General features: G+C 40.1%; 1 protein-coding gene across 2 annotated transcripts in view; it reads left to right on the top strand.

The window, feature by feature from the left end:
• BMPR1B (bone morphogenetic protein receptor type 1B) overlaps nucleotides 1–20,275 on the top strand; it is a 386,959-nt gene that overhangs the window by 17,360 nt on the left and 349,324 nt on the right. The window lies entirely within an intron of this gene.

Raw genomic sequence — 20,275 nt, 5'->3', positions numbered from 1 at the left:
TTTCCACCTGGCTATAAAGCAAGTCATGTTCCTGGGCTAAAGAAACTCCAAGGAGGCTAGTTGCTAGGGAGAGGAAGCCAGATGTTGCTATGTGACGTCATTACCTGGATGCTCAGACACTTAGCATATTAGCCTTATATATATATAGGTTGCCAATGCGCTTCGTATGTACCAGCCGGCTGGTTAGTCAGATGGTTGGATGGACATATGGTTGGTCACTTAGCCTTTTATATATATAGATATCTCTAAGTGGCATTGGAACTTGGCCTACTTTACCAGGTATCTGTAGGAGATTGTTCTACTGAAACAGAATGAAGAAATTTTACAGTTAACCAATTTTAATGAGAAATAATTTTCTTATAATATGTTTCCAAAGGCAAAATTTTTAGGGCACAGATATTCATTTTAAAATGTTAACTGTCTAGTTAGAAACAAGAAACTCCTAGAAACAAAGTTATTTCCTTCCCTTTTTATTCAATTTGGTATCCTTCTATTTCTATTTCAAATGCTTGCTTCTAAAAAAAAGTTTATATAATGAAATAAGAAGACTAATTATGTTCTTATTAATTTGAATGACATTTTCCCCTTGGATGAATTATGAAAAGTCTGGTTAAGTTTAACATTAGTGGAGCTTGAAGAGATGTTAATATTAAGCAAGTGTTTAGTTGCATGACATGATCAGTTTACACTATTGCAGAACCTTAATTAAAGTTTTATTAAACTGTGTAAACCATGATCCAGTTTGGATTTGAGAGTAGATAGACATCTGTTTCAAATATTATTACTGTAGTTAGAAATTAATAGCTTTTTTTTCTCTGAAAGTCTGACAATGTCCCTTTTGAATCTTTTGTTTCTGTCTTCTCACTGTTCCCTCTGTGTTAAAATTTGTTTGAGATGTTAAGATTATTTTAAAAAATCACATTTATAATCTGTACAATATCTATGCAAAAAAAAAAGCAGAGAAGTGTTTGGGAGTGCTTTATAGAAGAACAATAAAACAAGACTCCTTTTCGTTTTATGTTAAAAGCAAATTTCTGTAGCGATGCATCAGAAGCATTTAAGACAGTTTCCTTGTTTGGGGGCCCTTGTGTCTCATTCCTCCCACCTCTCTTTTCTCTTCCTCCTTCTGCTGTTTTCTTTATGAATTCAAGGCTAATTCTAGGTAAATTTTGGTGTCATTTTGCTCACTTAAGCTGTAAGCATAAAGCGCTCTAATTTTCTTATATTGTTTCTTTGCCTTACATTAGAAAATTCTCTCCAGTAAATGCTTTTTTGTTAACTAATTGTGTATGTGTTTTATTCTTAGTTCTGGAAAGGAATCTTGATATCATATTTTACTTAAATGGAATATGAATGCTATCTAGCGTAAAAATATTAGAATTTAAAATTTTTAGTAAACCATGCTCACTAAAATGGTAGAAAACACTACTTGGAGTCTGTTATTTGTAATCATTTTGATATATTTTTCTCACTCATGTATTATTTTTAGATTTTTTAAAAAAATATTTTATTGATTTTTTACAGAGAGGAAGAGAGAGGGACAGAGAGTCAGAAACATCGATGAGAGAGAAACATTGATCAGCTGCCTCCTGCACCCCTCCTCCTGGGGATGTGCCCGCAACCAAGGTACATGCCCTTGACTGGAATCGAACCTGGGACCCTTGAGTCCGCAGGCCGACGCTCTATCCACTGAGCCAGACCGGTTTCAGCTATTTTTAGATTTTAAAAAATGTGGAAGTTACCATCTTAATTTTACTGTGTAAACCATGTGTATTTTACTTGATTTTTGCTTGAAATTATATTATGAATGTTTCATTAAATATGCTTCAAAGTATTTTAATCAATAACTGAAAATATTACCTGTTTACATTTTTCTTATTTTTCATCATAATTAATACTGTAATGGATTTTTTTTGTGAATAGATCTTAATTTTTTTATATGAAAGTGTTTATATATAACATCAAATTGCTTACCAGTGAAGTTATTCTAATTTATAATCCTACCAACAGTATGTCTATTTAATTTTACTCATAGTTTTAGGTGTGTTAATAAATGTTTCAACTATATTCACAAAATCTCCATTAGGCTCAGAAAAGACAAAACAAAATATGAAAGACCCAAACAATAAAGTAGTTTTGAATAAATAGGAACATGCTTCATGTTATTTTTATTAAAAAAAAAAAGAAAAAAACAGTTTTTACTACTTACAAATACTCACCATTACCTTTGACATATAATTTCATAAATTTATAAATGAAATGCAAATTAACTTTAATCATTTTTCTATTACCAATAGAAAATTAACTGCCTTTAATTAACTGCTATTAATTCACACAAAAATCCTCGAAGTCAAAGGCAGAAGTGACCTAGGGGGAAAAAATCCCATCCAAATTTTTATTTGATATGCAAATGGGATTTAAGATGGTTTGTGCTTTGTGAAAATACCCTTGTATTGTGCAATTGCTTTAAGAGGGACAGACTCATTTCTGCATCCACAGAGAATACTGTGCTGAAAACTAGCCCAGGATGCAATCAGAAGGGTATGCAGCCCTGTATGGTTTTGACAGGTCACCTGTCAAATTCAGGACGTTGGTAGGGACAGAGGAGGACTCTGAAAGTGGGAATGCAGACATTTGGGTAGGTGTGCTTACTGTATGGAAGCCTCAAATTTCCCTGTATTTTTTGGCCAGGGGAAAATAGCCTTCCCTTCTCTGGAGTCTGTACAGTGACCTTATCTGAAGTTAGTGCTTTATAGGTTGATGCTAATACTTCTTGAGACCTGTCACATTATCTCTCGTTATTTTCAGGTTGTATAGTCTGAGTAGGGTCTCATCTTAGCACAGGCTAAGTGGGGGATCCCTGCTCCAAGAAGAATATACTGTATGTGAAAACAATTGCAAGGTAGTATGTACTTTCAGGGATCATGTGAACATTTGTGGGAATAGATCTTGAGGATATTAAAAGATGGTTAAGACATGGACTATAAGACACTATTGAGTATAAGTACATTATCACATGGATACTTAACTGTGATTTGGGAGTAAATGTCTGGCTAGGACGTGTGGAAATGTCAGAATTCCATTAGCATGTTACTGAGGAAAATGTCATAAACCTTAGTGGGCAGGATTAGAAAGGATTTGCTTCGTAAGACTTGAGAATCCACCACGTATATTTCCTAGGACATTCCCTTCACCAAGGCAACAAGGGATGCATTGCTGAACCTTCTGCCGATGGCCTAACCTGCTGTGGAGATAGATACTGAGCCCTTGACATGGCACAGTCCAGCCAGCCCCTGGTGGCAGATGGGTTATCTTGGACATGTTTGATCTTGGAAGAGGTAGCAAATTGTCCTTACCCAAAATGGACATATATACCAGATAGAGGTTTCTTTATTCACCTGCTTGTAGACACGTGCCAGTGTTATCATCCGAGTGTTTAGTCTATTGACTGTCTAATATTTCAGCATGATAGGTCCCTTTGCTCACTCGAAGGGACCTGTTTTGTACTAGAGTCCATGATCACAGGATTCTTGCATCTTATTATGTCCCCAACACCCAGAAGCATGTGGGCAGAAGGTGGAGTGTCCTGTGAAATAGAAGAAAGGCTCGGAAAGGGTAGCAGCTTGTGGACAAGTCTTTGGGGTTGGGTGGACTGTATATGGTGCTGAGTCAATAGCCGATAGATAGATGATAGATTGAGAGACAGACAGACAGACAGATAGAGCTCAGACAGATAGATAGAGCTGAGTTGGTACAGATGAAAATAATCTGAAAAAGAAGGTTGAGAGTTGGATATACCTTTTACCATCAATCCCAGTGACCCACTTGCAGATTTTATACTTTCTGTCTTCGCAGTTTTAGGCTCTGCTGGGAAAGAGGCCCTGATTCCTGGAGGGTGGGATGAAGAGCACTGTAGCTGGAGGTTATCAGTGAGAATGCCATTGACTGGAACCTGTGACTACCACCTGTTCACCGTGGGCTTATGACAGTGCACCAGCAGGCATACAAGACGTTTCAGCTAGACCAGCCGACCTTGAACACCAGGGGCAGTTACGGTTACTACTACACAGTTGATAACAGGGAGCAGCATCCTGGTCCTGGGGAATTCACTGGGCCCCATTCTGGCGCTTCTCTGCCTGTGATAACTGTGAATGGATCATCTACACAACCATAGCCTGACAAAGACAAGGCAGTCAGAGGCCCAAGCCCCTTGGGAGTAAACGTCTGAGTCACCCCAGAAGGCAGAACCCCAGACTACCCAGAGCACTGGTCAAGGGAGAGGGAAATCTAAAATGGGACGTGGAGGAGGGGATGACACATACAAACCTACTGAACCAGCTGTGCCTGGCACGTGACCTGCGGCTTGGTTTATGGACTCCCCTTTTCCACGATTGCGAGGCACTGCCATGACCTGCACCCTCCGTCCTGGAGGAGAGGTAAGGGCAGCCGCCTCCTCTCTCACAGGAGATCTGCATGCCCTCAGGGAGTGCAGGTCACCTGAGGGGCACCGGAGGAGGACTGCACTGCAGCCAGCCTATGTGCCTTCTGGGCCCAACCTGCCCACATCTCAGCAGCTTCCTCTGCTTCCTCTTCAGAGCAGCCCTGGGGTATCGCCTGTCCTAACGGTGTGCTTGCCTCTGCCACCACCTCATCTTTATCACGTCTGTCCCAGCCCCCTCGGAGGAGATGAGGGCCTGGCTCTGCCCACCTTCGTCACTCCCACTGGGACAGGGGTGTCAGTAGCCCCAGTGCTGAGGTACCACCTGAACAGAGAGGCTGTGCTGCCCAGAAAGCACAGCTTGGAGTCTGAAGGCGACAACACCCTGGGGTGGCAACTGCCTAACAAGAGATGGGAGAAGGGAAGGAGACAATTGTTCATCTTCCCTTCCACAGCTCATTCTAAGATGCAGTGGTCCCATCAGCCTTTCTGTGTTGTGAAGGCCAAATATGCATTTACCAGGTAAACTGAGGCAGGAGGAGTGAGAGGTGTTCCAGAGAAAGAACAGCAGCCTCTGTGGCATTATTAAGATTGGAAGGGGCATCCTGTGATTGAGGAATTGAAATAGTTTGGTAAGTTGAGATCATAGGAGAACTGGGAAGAAAAAAAAAAAGAGATTTGAGTGGCAGATAAAGGCCTGATCTTAAAAGTTTAAATGTTATCCTTGAGTTTAACAGTGATTGCCAAAGTGGTGAGCTTGTTCATTGAGGTGGAGGAAGGAAAGAAGAAAACTTCTGTTAATACTAATTTTCAGTTTCATCCTTTATAAACTTCTAATTTATGTATATAAACATATTAGTATAGTAGGTCATATATACATACATATCTTATGAAATATTTGATGCGAGTCAAGGAGAACCAATATGAGCTGTTACTGTTGCAACATAGTGAACTAACATAATCAGATGCCAGTTTTATTTTCTTAAAATTTTCAATATTTTTATTGATTTCAGAGAGGAAGGGAGAGATAGAAATATCAGTGATGAGAGAGAATCATTGATTGGCTGCCTCCTGCAAGCCCCCCACTGGGGATCGAGCCCGAAACCCGGGCATGTGCCCTGATTGGGAATCAAACCATGACCTCCTGGTTCATAGGTCGACTCTCAACCACTGGGCTATGCCAGTCGGGCAGATGCCAGTTTTAGAACAGTAGCTCTATTGAGTGTCAGGGATAGGTTGTGGGGTGGGTGTTGGGGTTCTGGAGGCAGAAAAACCAATTAGGAGGTTTATGACTTCCAAATGCTGAGGACGCATCCTCACTACCTTCTCCCTTTGTGCTCTCACATCAATGGCACTGTCCAGACAGTCACAAAAAAGGGGAAATATGGTGTAACTAATTTCCTAGGGAAGGATATATAGAAAACCTGTTACTGAAACATTTTAAGAAATGTGGATCTGGATTAACTTAATAGAAATGAAAACTTATACCACTTTGAGTATACTAAAACAATTGGGGTGGTAGGTTACAATAGACAGGACTATAAACCGTGTCGCCTCAGGTCTTGCAGTTTGGATTTATGTTTGGTAGAGTCACATTGCATTTATAAAAGCAGTGATAGTACTTTGCATATTTGGAGATGGCCAATAAATTGTCTGGTCAAGTTTGCATGAGCTTTTAAAAATGCTGTCTTAAAAATTTTTTAAAAATGCTGTTTTATGCTACAGACATACCAGAGTTGGTGGTATTTAGGTGAGGTAGTATTTGTAACAGTAGGTCTGGCTGTTCTAATTGAACAGTAAGTTGGGTAAAGTTGCAGACTGTGACAGATGTTTGCAGCATCAAAGTGTTTCTTAACAGCCTGGACAACCAGTATCAGTATATATTGAACAAAACGATATTGTAAACCATTTTCCAGTTATTTACAAATGCGGAATAATTCAAACCTATGAGAGGAGATTTTAAAAATGTTTTTGAAGTTTTAAGTTGATTAAGGATCAGTCTGAATGAATGGGATAAAGGACATTACTTAAGCACATCTCTTGATTGTTCTTCAGCCTCATCATGGACAGACCGTAAGATAACAGATTTTCCCAGGAGAATGTGTGTGTTGCCAATATGTCTTTATTGGGCTTCCTAAAATTTCTTTTTTTTTTTTATATTTTACTGATTTTTTACAGAGAGGAAGAGAGAGGGATAGAGAGTAGAAACATCGATGAGAGAGAAACATCGATCAGCTGCCTCTTGCACACCCCCTACTGGGGATGTGCCCACAACCAAGGTACATGCCCTTGACCGGAATCGAACCTGGGACCCTTGAGTCCGCAGGCCGACGCTCGATCCACTGAGCCAAACCGGTTTCGGCTCAAGTTTCTATTGATCACACAGTTCCAGTAATTATTTTCCAGTGTCTCTGGATATTGTTATTGTGTGCTGTAAGGAGGCGACAACAACAAAATAACCTCCAAAGTAATTTTTGCTTATTTCTCAGTTATCTTTAACCTTGCAACTGTGATCAGATTTAATGAGGTTTGCCTATTTATTTAAATACTGAATATAATATGGAAATATATAAAGTATAAATAGTTTGGCCTCTGCTGGAGTACTCCAAGTTCAAGAGATATATGTAAGATATTAATATAATTTAATTGGAACCATTATTTTATCTATTTTTAGAATATTTTTAAAGTGCTAAGGGAACTGTTTCAGAAATGTATATTGCTGAAGTATCTATCCTGTGCACTGAAGTGCAGTTACAAATGTGTTGTATGGAAGAAATGATACAACTAAATATTAAATACGAATTTAAAGGTGTTGGGAACTATTGAGGCAAAACCTGTGACTAACTTTAGGTCTAGAGATTAACAGTGAAGTGGAATTCACATTGACCTAGGATGGACTATGTAGTATTTCCCAATTTTGCCTAATAACAAGATTCTCCTGGGTGGTGGAGGGTGTATGTGTGTGTATGCGCACGTGCGTGTGTGTGAGTGTTATAAAACACTTCCAGGCCCTTCCTGGAGAGATTCTGATTGAGTAGAGTTGGGATGGGGCCCATGAGTTTGTATTTTTAACAAGTACAATATGATTCTTCTTATTAAGCATGTTTGTCAAACACTTGAGTGGGTGAAAGAGTTAGACTGGCAAATAGTGTCTATTGACTGCAGCTGCCAAACAAAGAGTAGTACTTGTGCTGTTTGACGAGGACTGTTCGCCATGCTAGTCAGTGGGTGAATTTATAATGATGATGGGGAATATCCCTAGTCATATATAACTACGTTGCTTCTTCATCATAACAGCTAGTGTTTAGGATATACCAGATATTGTGTTTATTTGCCACATATAGCATTTGTGATTATTAGTTATATGTCTCATCTAATTTTTTCTTTTTTTAATTTATTGTTTTAACAATAATACTTCTGGAAATAGTTTAAGATTTCTGCAAATCTTATTTTATTTTTTAAATTCCTTAGTGTTGAAAGTATTACATATGTTCCCCTTTTCCCCTCATCTAATTTAAAAAAATATGTTTTTATTGATTTGAGAGTGAGAGAGGAAGGGAGAGGGAGAAAGAGAGAGAAACATCAATGTGAGAATACTGATTGGCTGCCCTCTGCACACCTCTACTGAGGATGGAGCCCACACCCCTGGCATTTGCTCTGGAATCAATGCAAGGGCCGCCCCTCAACCAACTGAGCCATATGGGCCAGGGTTAGGGTTAGGGTTTTTTTTTTTTTTACTGATTTTTAGAGAGTAAGGCAGAGAGAGAACATTGATGTGAGATCGAAACATTGATAGGATAGGCTGCCTCCTGCATGCCTCCTACTGGGGATTGAGCCTGCAACCTGGGCATGTGGCCTTTAATCCTCAGGCTATTTTTTTTTAATTGAGTTTTGGAGAAAAAGAAAGCAGGAGAGAGAGAGAGAGAGATAGAGAGAGAGAGAGAGAGAGAGAGAGAGAGAGAGAGAGAGAGAGAGATATCCATGTGAGAGAAACATCAATTGGTTGCCTTCATATGGGATCAAACCTAGGTATGTGCCCTGACTAAGAATTGAATCTGTGACCTTTTGGTGCACAGGACAATATTCCAACCAACTGAGCCCCCCAGCAAGGGTTATATTTTCATCTAATTTTAATCTCATTGCATAGGTATGAGGAAACCAAGACGCTGAGAGTTATGACTTAACTAGCCTCAAATTTAGTGAGTGGGGGAGGTAAGATTTAAACCCAGGCAATCTGTTGCCAGAGTTAACTCTCTTAACTGAAGTATGGATTTATTTGATTCCCTCTTTCTTTGAAAAGGGTTTTCAATTCCAGGGTTCCTCAACCCCAGCATCCTTATAATAAGAAAGCAATTCTGGTAAGTCACTTTTGGGAGTTTTGTGAAGGGACTGTTGCCATTCCCAATGAAATGTGTCCCTCAGCTCTCAAAGAGTGCGTTAGTATGCAGAGACACAAGTAGCCTGACATGGTCCTAGAACATCCTCATTCTTAGTTTCGAGTCTCCAGATATCAGCTGAGAATTGTACATAAAACCACCATCTCCTTCCCCTCCCCCCCAAAAAAATCCCATTATATGAAGCCTCCCACACATACATTTTCTTGAAGCCAGGAAGCATCGTCACATGTGTTTTTACTTACTGACAGGCCTTTGGCAGGTTTAGCTCAGTGATAAGTTTTATGGTGACATCTGCCTGTCAGCCAGAGCTGCAGAGTGGAGGGTTTAGTCCAGGTGCTGATAATCTGAGGTGTTGACTGGGGGTGAGGTCAGGAGTGGGAGAGTGTGATTTACGCTTTGAGTCCTCAGGATTATAAACACGGAAGGTTTCTCTTCTCCTAGCCCTCCTCCTCCCAACCCCCAAGTTTTAAAACAGATTAATTAATCTTAGTGTTGAGATCTGCTCACTCATCTTGCTCTTCCAGAAAGCAGCATCCAGAGAGGAAGATAGCATACAGGCAGTATCCTCAGCAACAGTGGTCGGCAAACCACGGCTCGTGAGCCACATGCGGCTCTTTGGCCCCTTGAGTGTGGCTCTTCCACAAAATATCCCGGCCTGGGCGAGTCTGTTTTGAAGAAGTGGCGTTAGAAGAAGTTTAAGTTTAAAAAATTTGGCTCTCAAAAGAAATTCCAATCGTTGTACTGTGGATATTTGGCTCTGTTGACTAATGAGTTTGCCGACCACTGCTCAACAAGATACTTGTTTTTTTGTGAGTCACTGTGGTTTTCATCTAAAACTCGCCAGCGAGCATCCCAGGCGTGTTTTAGTGTAGTTTCTCAGACTACCCCCATAAAGCTTTTCTCTCCAGTCAAGTTTGAAACGAAGGAAAAATGATAGTACTCACAATATGCCTCTAGAATGTAACTCCATTGAAGCTTTTCCATCAGTCATACTGCGAACCTGTTCTCTCTGTTGCTCTCCTGATGTCTGAATAGATCTTATCTGAATAGACTTAATCGTAACGACATCGGATGGAGGCACGGACTCAACCTCCCATCTCCAGGGAGAGAAGACACTGGGAAATTCCTTCAGACGTTTTAGACAAAGGGGAACTGAAAGCCAAATTTAAAAAATAGATAATTTCACTCTTGTGAAAATGACTATGTTGTTTTTATTCATGATTTCCCCCTCTTGTTTTGTGTGCATTTGATTCAATGGGTGTCACCTTTTCTAAGTGGAATTCAGTCAAAACGTGTAGTATTGTGATTGGAATAAATGTTCTCTTTTTAGACAGAACTAGAGGATGCTCCCAGATTTCTCTCATCATTGCCTTTATGCTGTCTCTAGCAAAAGACATTCTTTCATTGCTGTGTCTACAGACAGAAATTCCAGACTGTTGGCAGTACCTCATTGGCTGTGTTAAGTCAGGAGCTGCTCTTTTAGCAAGGCTTACACATTTATTATCAGGGATATCATTTTTGTAGGAAGAGCTTTTGGATCCAGATGTGAGATTTTTACAGTAGTTTAAAGTTTATATTTGAAGAGTGGGTAGGAGATTTATTTTATGCCATATCAGGAATTGGGAAATAGCCTAGTATAAAAGTTTACTTTAAGAATTATTTAGACATTTATGTGTGGGAAGCAAAACTATTGTAAGGTCTTTTAGTTGTTCTACTGTTTCTTTTGGTCAGCAAATGGCCTTTTAGTGAACAGGACAAGGACTATTAAACATGTACTGTAAGTGCGGTGCTCTCCAGGATATATGGGGGCGCTGTGCAGGCATGAAGCTGGCATGCCTGGATTGTCTGCTTGCCCTGGCCATTCATTAGCTGTGTGACTTCAGGCCAGTCCCTTCTCATCTTTGGACTTTAGTGTCCTCAGCTCTAAGATGGATATCAGATCACGGACGCTATTTGCCTTCCTGACTGGGTTGTTTTGAGGATCAGGGAAAGCTATTCTTTTTCACCTATTAAATGGTTATCTAAATATATATATATATATATATATATATATATATATATATATATATATTACAGTTTGTTCATGTGAGCAGGATTTATGTAAAACAGATATTTAAAGAGCAGTGTAAAATAAGATACAACCAAATGCATTTCTTTTTCCGCAGTGTCTGTTTTGTAGAAGATCAGGAAAGGGAGAGACGGATGTGGGTGGGTTAGTTGGAGGGATTGGAGCTGGAGGGGTAAGTGTGACTAGGGCACAGAGTTATCACGGTGGTAGGAAGGAAGGTAGGTAAGCTGATCAACCTGGTTGTACCCAAGGCCATGATTTGAAAAATTTCTGCCTTCATCTGTCATTCTAAATCCTTCATAGCGGACCCCCATGGTGCTTGGGACTCTGCTTACTCCTTTGTCCATAGTATTTCCCCTTCCTGGAATTTCTTTCCACCTTTTCTCCTCCCAGTTCACTGTCTTACTTCTCATGGCTGATGAAGTGCCAGCACCCAGTGCCCTTGCTGCACAATTGTGCCGGCCCCCCTCTGCTTTCCTACAGTACTTTCTGGTGGACTCCGTTATTGACGACACTTCGCTCTTGTTAGATGTGGTGCCCTGTGGTTTAAATGTATCATTTCTTCATTATAATAGCTTCATAAGTTAGGTAGTGATATTATTATTCATATTTTATAAATAATAAAAAATTCATGAGACTTTGGAAATTTAAATTTGTCCAAGGTCCTCTAGCTAATACTAAGAATATGTACCTATTTTTTGCAAGGATGGAGAATTGAAAGATACTATCTAGGTATTTGACTTTCAGGAGTTTTTACACACAAATATGAAAGAAGAAAATGAGACAAAAATAGACTTTGAAAACTTTCCCCCTGGATTTTGATGAGCAATAGATAAAATGTACTCTATGATTAAATAAATAAAGGATAAGTAATATGTTGAATTAATTAAGAGTTAATTATACCAGAATCAGGTTTTAGGAGTGTATTTTCTCTCCTTTTCATTGGTGATACTTTATATGATTTAGGTCAAAGAATTCTCTTTTTTTAAAATATATTTTTATTGATTTCAGAGAGGGAGAGGGAGAGAGATAGAAACATTAGTGATGAGAGAGAATCATTGATTGGCTGCCTCCTGCACGTCCCCCACTGGGGATCGAGCACACAACCCGGGCATGTGCCCTTGACTGGAATCGAACCGGGGACCTTTCCGTCTGCAGTCCGATGCTCTGTCCACTGAGCCAAACTGGTTAGGGCCAAAGAATTCTTTTTTCTGGTTATAGGGTTCTGTTATTTCATATTTTAAAATGAACATACACCCAGGCAAATTGATTGTTTAAAAGGGATTTGGTCTGCCCTGGCGTGATTGAGTGTCGACCTGTGAACCGGAAGGTCACGGTTCAATTCCCAGTCAAGGCACATGCTGGGTTGGGCTCTATCCCACTGGGGCGTGCAGGAGGCAGCCAATCAGCGATTCTTCTCATCACTCTCCTCTCCCTCTCCCTTCCTCTCTGAAATCAGTAAAAATATATTTAAAAGTGATTTGGTTTATTTTTTTTGCTGGGAGGAATACTTTTCCAGGGGACAAAGCATGTTTATATGTAGTTGTAGTAGTTGCCTTGTGTAATTGTGAGAGACAGGTGGGTAGGCGTCACACTTGTTGGATGTTTGACTTCCTGCTTTTTCTAGGTCATTGGTTCTGGCTGAACCCCAAGCATTTGTGCTGAGATTGGCGTGACCTGGGACTGTGACAGAAGGACTGTGCTCCTTGGCAGCAGGCTTCAGGAGCTGGGTAACCTAGGCCCCTCTGGGGGACTCCTCCGCTTTGTTTTTGGTAAGGTATCTTTGTTGTCCCGGGAGGTCAGGTGTCTAGCCTAAAAGTACCTTTGTCCAAGGAGGTTGGTGAAGAGAGAGATGAGTAAGGTAAACTTAGAAGACTTGGTGGTAAATGTGGAATTTGAGCTGAACCTTGAGGGATGGTAGGACTGACCTGGATGTGTGGCACAGAGAACATGAGCATAGATCTAGAACTGATACCACATTGAGGGTCTTCATGGAAATTTCGATATGCTTAGAGGAAACTGTTTCCTGGGGCCATAAAATTCACTTTTATCAAAACTCAGTTGTACAGAGAAATAGGTACTTTATTTTGTGTACAACTGATCTTGACTTTCTAGCAAGGCTCATTTACTCATTGCTTAAAGAGTGAAAGCAAACAAACCAGCCACTGAGCCAATCTAGGTTAAAAGTAGTTTGAGTTTATAATTTTAGTAATCTACTTGGGTAATAATACTGCTCTCTAGGAAAAATCACGCATCTCTCAGATATCTCATCCTTCTTCCTAGCACATCTCCAAGATGGCGAGTTGTACAGGGTGCTGGGTAGGGGAGAGTTATTGACCTTGTGCCCATTGCCCCCTGCCCTTCTCTCTGGGGCAATGCCTCTTGTTTCCTGGGTTGCTAAATGTTACTTTCACCTCCAGTGCTCATGCTTGCACTTGATGAACTTAGGGTCCATTCTTTTTCATTTCTCTCACTGAGTACTCGCTGGCTCCAGGCTTCTGCTTGGCTCTTGCTGGACCATGGAACCCTTGAGGTCTGGCACTAGGTCATGCCTGAGTGATCCACCTTGCAGATCGTGTTCCAGCACTACCTCAGTTTATGACAGTGATCTCCCTCGGAGAAGCTTCTGGGCCAGATTCTTAGCTATGTCTGGGTCTGGTCTACCCCACAAAGTATTCCAATGCAGTTCAGGAAAGCTAACGCTCAGTAACTCCCTTCCTGCCAGTAAACTGTGGTTTTCTTTGATATGGCTTCATCCCAGTTCCGTAAGCGTATCCTAAAACTCTCCAGTGAGAGAGGAGCTTGTGAGCATAGTGGGATTATGAGAAGTAAAGGAGTGCTAACACTTGTCTACTCATCTCAGTTTCCTGCCCTTCTCTCCTTTCCCCCCAACTCTTCCAATGCCAAAAACAGGCAGGATTCTTCCTTCCTCTTCCTCTCAGACCTTCCTTATGTAGGATTCAGTAGTTCAGCTCAGCAGAAATGGCAAAGGAAGTGATAAAGGGGCTTTATGCTATCTTCTCTCAAGATAATAACTCGATTTACTAAGTTCTCATTTTGCTGCAAAAACTTACTCCCTGAATGTTACAAGTTGAGTATTTCTTCTGTCTTGCTTTGCCTTTGCAATTATTATCTGGTACATCTTCTTCTCTCCACGATGGAAGGGTGGGACAGGTATGGGAAGAGGTCATGTGCTCAAAAAGTCAAAAGGGAAAAAAGCACATTAACATTTCAAAGTATGTTTGTTAAAAGTGGTAAAAAGTGACTCAGGAAATTGACCCAGGATCTTTGAACCAGACTTTCTGTAATTTGTAGGATTAGTTCATAGTATGCTTCCAGTGATTCCTTCCAAAAGGGATGTATGCCCAAACAGCATATCTGCCTCTTGGAAAGTTATTATAAATATTAGCTTATTAAACATTCTGAAAAGTCTTGAATTAAAAAATGTATTTGTTAAATTTTGACTTGGAGGCTTAAAAATATTGTTAAATACCTACTGATTCTTAGAGCTCAAAACCAAACAAATCAGAGATTTGAATGGCTGTTTATACAACTTGCTTTGTCATTTGAAAAAGATTTTTTTTTTTTTTTTGCCAAGGACCATTACTGAGCCTCTAAGAAGGTATTTTTTTTCAAAGTTTAAGTGTATAGTTCAATCCTGTTCATCTAGTATTTACTTTGAACTGCACTTCAGGTAGAAATCATTTTCTTTCGGAACTTATTTTTTGGCAGAGTAGTTCGTGTGATGTGGAAACCATTGTGTAACACATATGCCTACGCAGTGAGCTTTCTGTTAGATCCAGTTAGAATTTTCTCTTCCTATTAAATGTGAAATTCTGAAATGTTGTTTCACTTGGCTATAGGCAAACAAATTCACTGGGGACTGCTTCTGTGCCAGCTTTCTGCAGACGAAGAGTGTAATATTAATAGTATTTATGTTTACATAATTCTGGAATTCATTATAGACAGAAAAGGCTAGGAGGTACACTGGCTGAAGTAATGTACCAACTAACAGTGCTTATTTGAGACTTTTTCTATGACCTACAAAATGAGTAAATAAATATGTTGTACCTGTTAAAGGGATAGATGAAGACTTAGAGTTATGGAACTAAGGACACACAGATTTTTGGAACTGGGAGGAACTGAGCTAGTGTCTTTATATATCATGTATTGAAGCAGAGAAATGAGGTCCAGAGAAGTTAAATAATAGCACTGCAGTGAGCACTAAAATGTAAGTTTACCTTTGTACGTAAGCTGAATGATGATGTAACATGTAAGTAACTTTGTTTTTGGATAAAACACTAAACTGAAACTCAAGGAATTTTATTTCTTTAAGATCATAAAACAAATGCACCTTATGGATGTTAAATTCCCCCATTCTCTATCTATATTTTATTCACTGAAAGGAAGTATATTTGCAAAACATAAATATGAGAATAAATAGTTTATATTTTTATTTTGAAAATAAGAATATTTTGTGATTGATGACAAAGGAAAGCTTCACTTTGTTGCAGACGTCTTTTTGACCCCCAGATGGAATGGTTTGTATTGAGCCACTGGGAAATGAGCTGTATATCATACTTATACTGTTGTTCCCAACAGTTGCAATGGGTAGGAAAGTTACAGGATAATTTTGTTGTTCTGATGGGATAAGAGAATTAATATGAGTAGTAGTGGGAAACCAGTGTGGCAAAACCCTAATATCCTCTGGAAATGAATGAATGTTTTATTTTGTCCTAAACTGTTACTCTTTATGTTGAAATCTCCATGTCCTAACACATAGTAGCTACTGGAAAGTTATATGTAGAATGAGGAAAATACATGAATGAATACATATGGATTTAGAAAATTGTAGCCAACAATAGTGTAACAAAAGAAGGTTTTCCATGCAATTAATACACTGAATTCTCTTACATTTACTTGATATTTTCTTTGCCTGGATATAGCAGTAAACCATACATATTGGAATCCAGTGCAGGACAGTAAATATTTTCCCAAGCAATACATTTTTAGAGATGACTGGTGTCGTTCAATTTAGCTTTATTCAAGGAAACCAGTCTTTTGTTATACACATGGGATGTTCGTCTTATTGTGCCACGTTGATCTTAGGGGCATATATAAAATAAACTGAGGCTGTGTCAAGGCACTTTTAACTCTATTCATTGAATTCCGTCAGTGTACACAGTGAGTATCTATGTCTCAGGCCCAGAGTTAACCGTCTTCTTCATCCTAACTGGGAATTTGAACAGACTTAATTAGTTGGCTCAGTCATTCACCCTGACCACGTTGTTGCTAGCAGACTGTTAACTGCTGGCCTTTAAACTAGTTACTTAAGCTGGAAGACACTGTTTCCTAAGGAGCAATCAGAGCAATACCTGCCTCAGAGGGTTTGGGTGAGGATGCAGTGGATCATTTGATTTGTCACAGTTCAGGAGGAGTAACGAGAAATTCCTTCTTTATTTGCCCTCCTCTGTATTATGTTACCATATTGCAGGTCAAAATATAATTAACTTAGTTATGCTTCCAATGTTTTGATATTCCTTTCATTACTTCTAGGGCTGCCAAATAAAATACAGGACACCCAGTTAAACTTGAATCCCAGATAAACAACGGATAAATTTTTAGTATGAATTTGTCCCAAATATTGCATGGGGCATACTTATACTAAAAAGTTATTCATGTTCATCTGAAATTCAAATTTAACTGAGTATCTTGTATTTTTATTTGCCTAATCTGGCAACTTCATTACATGCTGAATTTTACATTATTAGCAATTGATATTCCTTTTTCTTATGACAATAAAGACATTACTATTACATAAGATCATAATGAATAATAAATATATAGTTGCTAGTAATTTGTGCATTATAATATTATATAATGAAAGTCATATGTAGTAAAATGATCAGATTTGATATAAAAGTTTGGTATGGCTTTTATTATAAATGCCTTAATTCCTTAATTTTTGAATTAAGAAACCATTGAGAGAGAGAGAAGGAGAGAATCAATTCAGTAGAGAGAAATTGTGAATGTAATTTGGATTATAAATAAATTAACTAATGAAAAGAATCACACTTAAGTAATTAAGAATAATTTAACATCAACAGGTGAAATGTAGTAACAGCAAATTCCACGAATGTGTCAGCCATACCTGGGACATTGTGATTGGAGACAATAACATCATGATATTTTTGTCTTTGGAGAAGAGAAAGTAAATTCTACCTGGACCCAACATTATGTTTAATGGAACTTTGTTTTCTGTTGCTTCAGCATTTAAAATAGTAAATAGTTTGCCCCCAACTCCAAGTAGAAATCATTTTCTTTGGGGACTATTTTTTTGTAAAATAGTTTAGAAATATTTAGACATTTTTGGATTTGAAAGTTAAAAACTAGATTTTTTATTGCAACATTGTTTTATTAATATTTGCAAATTTTTATTTTGTAGTTTTCTGTAATTGTGACTTTGCAGCATTTCTAAAATTAAATGAACATCCTATTTGTTTTTAATGCTATTTTGAAGTTTTTTTGCATGTTCTTTTCTATATAGGCATTTTGTACACAATATAAGAAATATTTTTCTTATGGAAAAACCAGACAAAAAAGGTACTCATGGCTCCATTACCCAAAGAAAACTACTGGTATCTTTTCAGTATTTTGGTCTTCATCTTTATCTCCATATGTATTTTAGATTGGTCATAATTGTATTATCTATACTAATAAAAGGGTAATATGCTAATTAGACCGGATAGACTGAACGTCTTCCAGATGTCCTTCTGGATATCCTTCCAGACGTCATTTCGGACAAAGCCGCAGCGGCTGTGAGGGCCTAGGAGGGCCGGCAGCCGCTGCGCTGTGAGGGCCGGCAGTGGCAGCAGCAGCAGGGTGATAGGGGTGGTACCTTCCCCTGATCAGCCCGGTTGCCTCCTGCAGAGGGAGGCCAGACTGTGGCTTAAGTGTGGGGAGCGGGTCTAAGCCGGCAGTAGGACATCCCCTGAGGGCCCCCGGACTGTGAGAGGGGGCAGGCTGGGCTGAGGAACACCCCCTACCCCCAGTGCACGAATTTTCGTGCACTGGGCCTCTAGTTATTTATAATAGAGCAACATTACATAATTACAATTTTAGTGGCTACTTAATGCTATATCCTGCTGGGGTATAATAATTTACTCACTAGTCTAGTATTGTTGCCTAACTAATTAGTGTGGTTGCAATTTTTTTTTTTTAATTAGAAGTAATGTTGATAATGAGCAGTTTTGGCATATGGATTTTTATATGGGCAAGATTTTACTTTAGGCTAGTTACCAATGGTAGAATTTTAATGATTCAAAGAAACATATAAACATAAGGTTCAAATACTACTTTCAAAATTATCTGAAACGATTGTGCTTATTTTTGTCAACACTAGCAGCCAGTGTTGAATTCCCGCTTTTATTCCACTATTTCAGCATTGACCTTCCTTATATTTTCAGTAGTTTTTTGCTAATTTGATAATTAAATAAAAGTAAAATTTGTACATTTCTTTGATTAATTATTACTGTGGTTAAACCTTTTTAAGTGTGTTTGACCCCTAATTCTTTTTTTTATGATAGTTTAATCAAATTTTAGAGTAGCAATGTGCTATGTAGGCATGTGAGGGGACTTAATAGGTGTTTGTTGCTTGAGTATTGTAGGTAGGTAGAACATTATATAAAGTTGTCCTCTTAGGATACTTTTCAGTTTCACCTCCTATACACTATTATAATTAAAAATCCTACGAGTTCGCTTGAAATGAAGTTATTACTACCCTGTGAAATGTACTAGCGCATCAGTTCTTTCATAATGTATAAGCTCCTGATGATATCACTTTCGAGTCTCAGAGGATCATGCTGACTGTAAGTCAGAGTACAAGCAACAAATATCTAGCACAGCTGTTTTCTTCTTTATTACTAAACTAGAGGCCTGGTGCACAAAATTTGTGCATGGGGGGGGGAAGAGGTCCCCTCAGGCCAGCCTGCACCCTCTCCAATCTGGCATGCAGATGCAGTGAGGGGCGATCAGGCTGGCAGTGGGGGGCAGTTAGGGGCAAACAGGCAGGCAGGCAGGTGAGCGATTAGGAGCCAGCGGTCCAGGATTGTGAGAGGAATGTCCGACTGCCAGTCTGGTCACCCCGAACTGCCCCCTCCCGCCGGCCTGGTTGCCCCCAACTACCCCCCTCTGCTGGCCTGGTCACCCCTAACTGCCCTCCCCTGCCAGCCTGGTTGCCCCCAACTGTCTCCCCCCACGGGCCTAGTAACCCCACACTGCCCCCCCTGCCAGCCTAATCGGCCCCAACTGCCCCCCCCCACAGGCCTGGTCGACCTCAGCTGCCCCCCCTGCTGGCCTTGTTGCCCCACGCAGCCTGCTTGTTCAGTTGTTTGGTCATCCCTCACTAACCCACCTGCTGGCCTGGTCACCCCACGCAGCCTGCTTGTTCAGTTGTTTGGTCGTCCCTCGGGCTGGCCCTGGGTGGCTGGGGGGCTGAGGGGACTGGGGGGACTCCAGAGGCAGGTGCGCGGAGCGGCCCGACCCGCCTGGGGGTGGGCCCGGCCGTGCCACGCATCTGCCGCCCCAGCGGGGCTGAGGGGACTGGGCACCGCCATCTTGTGGCTGTGGGTGCTGCCATCTTTGAGGGCGTGGCAGTCATTTAGCATATTCCCTCCTTATGGCTGTGGGCACCACCATCTTGGCGAGGGTGTGATGGTCAATTAGCATATTCCCTCTTTATTAGATAGGCTAGTGCCGTGGTTGGCAAACTGCAGCTCGCGAGCCACATGCGCCTCTTTGGCCCCTTGAGTGTGGCTCTTCCACAAAATACCACGGCCTGGGCGAGTCTATTTTGAAGAAGTGACGATGAAGAAGTTTAAGTTTAAAAAATTTGGCTCTCAAAAGAAATTTCAATCGTTGTACTGTTGATATTTGGCTCTGTTGACTAATGAGTTTGCCGACCACTGGGCTAGTGCTTTCCCCATTCATGTAATTGTCTCCATTTGCATACACTGTACCATCCCTCCGTGCCAGCTTGTAGAAAAGAGAACCAGTATTTACATGAATAGTTTTGATCCTTCTCTTTCTAAAACACATTTGTTTTACTCTTCAAAAACAGTGGCCAAGAATCTGAAGGACTCAGAAATACCAGTCAGCTTTCTACAGTAGGAAAAAGTTTTTGCATAAAGCTAAATACCCATCTGGTCTCTGACCGTATCCAAGATTCGAGTTAAAGTACAGCCAAGTGTGTACCCACGAGGAGAGGGAGGGACTCGGGGAGCCGTTGTTATTGCACTCTTGAACCTGAATTCTCCAGAGGAGCAAGTATGGGTCAGTCGCACCTCTCAGCTCTATTGCAGTTGTCTAAAACCA

This window comes from Eptesicus fuscus, chromosome 2, assembly GCF_027574615.1.
Source record: "Eptesicus fuscus isolate TK198812 chromosome 2, DD_ASM_mEF_20220401, whole genome shotgun sequence".
Taxonomy (NCBI): Eukaryota; Metazoa; Chordata; class Mammalia; order Chiroptera; family Vespertilionidae; genus Eptesicus; species Eptesicus fuscus.
Note: the sequence above shows the minus strand (reverse complement) of the source record. Positions and strands in the feature narration are given on the sequence as shown.